We start from the raw sequence: 1,989 nt of genomic DNA on the forward strand, positions 1-1,989 counted from the left end.
CATAATTCTCAAAGTTGCTTGCTTCTCAAGCCCTTAATTGCATGGTTAGTATGCATAAATTGAGTGTGGCTTTTGGTTTTATTTAGGTGTGAGAACACCAAACTTAATTGTTTGCCACTGCTTCTGATGCAACAGTTAACCATATATGAAACCTTGTGTTCTTGTTAAAGGTTATGAAATTAAAGCTAGAAAGAAGTTAAACAGTTGAATAATGTGTTTGGTTGCTTGGGGCTAGCATCATGCAAGACGTGAGAATGTGTTTTTGAGTGAGATTTTTGGGTGGAACACCAAACTTAAAATCCTTCATTCTCCCTTAAATTATTTTGGTGTGCAACACCAAACTTAGCTCCTTGCAATCCATACCAATTATTCAACATTTTTATTGAAAAAGCTATGAAAAGAAAACTACCTCAGGTTGGGTTGCCTCCCAATAAGCGCTCTTTTATTGTCACTAGCTTGACATCTTCTGTTCTGCTGATCATGGAGGTTGAAAATCACAGTGCCTTAGCTTGTCTTTCTTCACTGTGAACTTCCTTCCGGTTTCCTCTTTGATGACCTCTATGAATTCTTGTGGAAGGATCTTAGTCACAATGTAGTGATCAGACAACTGTGGGGATACCTTCATGGTTTGAATATTGATCATCACTCGATCCCCTAGTGAAAATTTTCCAGTGGGGATTTTCTGCTTTTCTTTAGTTCTATCCTCTGTCTCTCCTTGAAAGAATCCCTTGTTGTTTCCTCTTGGTGTTTCATCATTCTCTCTATTAGGATCTCCAAGTCTGTGATTCTCTGAGAGTCTTGTGAGATTGGTTGGTTATGAGATGTTAAAGGTTGGAAGAGTGGGTGTGATGGTGGCATGTAGTGGTTGTTATTGCTGTAATGGTGTTTTTGCTGGTTTGAGAAGTTGGGGTTGTTGTAATTGAAGTTCCTTGGTTCGTGATTTTGGTTTTCAGTCCTTCTCCAGTTGGAGTGAGTCTGGCAGTGTGTGTTTTGTGAGTATTGGCTTTGATTGGCACTGGTGGATAAGTGATGTTGGTTGTTTGTGGTCATAGATTTGCCCTGGTTAAAACTTCTTTGTTCTTGATATCGGGCCTCCCCCATTCTTAGATAAGAATACGGTCTCCATGGTGGAAATTTGGCATTCACTACAGCGGACTGCAGGCCATCAACTTTTCCATCCCTCAGCCCCATATGTTGCTGTGTTTGATGTTGCGTTTGATTGTTCAGGTTCATGGATGCCTTCATTCCTTCAAGTTTCATTACTTCTTTTTTAGAAATTGCATTCTGTGGTTTCTCACATGAGTGCTGGTTGATGACTCCTTTGTCATTGAAATTTGCAATTCCTTGGGTAGTTGTTGTTGCTTTGAGTAGGCCATCTGAGAAGTAATCCACTGCTTTTCTTGTTTCTGGGGTTAGTCCTTCATAAAAAGCTCGGAAGCCCACTTTATCAGTTGCTTTCTTGTATCTTTCCCAGGCTTTGAAAAGTGGTTCTTCCTCCCCTTGTGTGAATACATGTTCCTCCTCTTTCAACTGGATGATCTGTCTGGATGAGGTGAATTTGGCCAGAAATTTGGTGACCAAATCATCCCAACTAGTGATACTTCCTTGGGGAAAAGTTTCAAACCATTGTGCAGCTTCACCCTTTAATGAGAAAGGGAATAACAGGATCTTATAAGTGTCATGATCTGGACCATCGGTTTTGACTGCATTACTAGTCTTCAGAAAAGTGGATATGTGCTGCTGAGGATCTTCCGACGGATTTCCGTCATAAGAACAATTGTTCTTGATGAATGTAATAAGTGGTGGCTTCATGTCATGATACCCTTTGTCTATAGAAACTCGTACGCAAACAATCAAGATGATCAAACAACAGCACGCTTGAGAATTAAGTGCAGTTAATTGAGATAAATTGTTAGCGAGTTAATAGAGGCAATTTCTCAAACAGTTAGTATGTTAGTAAAAAAATAAAGAAAAAGTGCTTGATCTAGA

The sequence above is a fragment of the Arachis duranensis genome, chromosome 10 (assembly GCF_000817695.3).
Source record: "Arachis duranensis cultivar V14167 chromosome 10, aradu.V14167.gnm2.J7QH, whole genome shotgun sequence".
NCBI lineage: Eukaryota > Viridiplantae > Streptophyta > Magnoliopsida > Fabales > Fabaceae > Arachis > Arachis duranensis.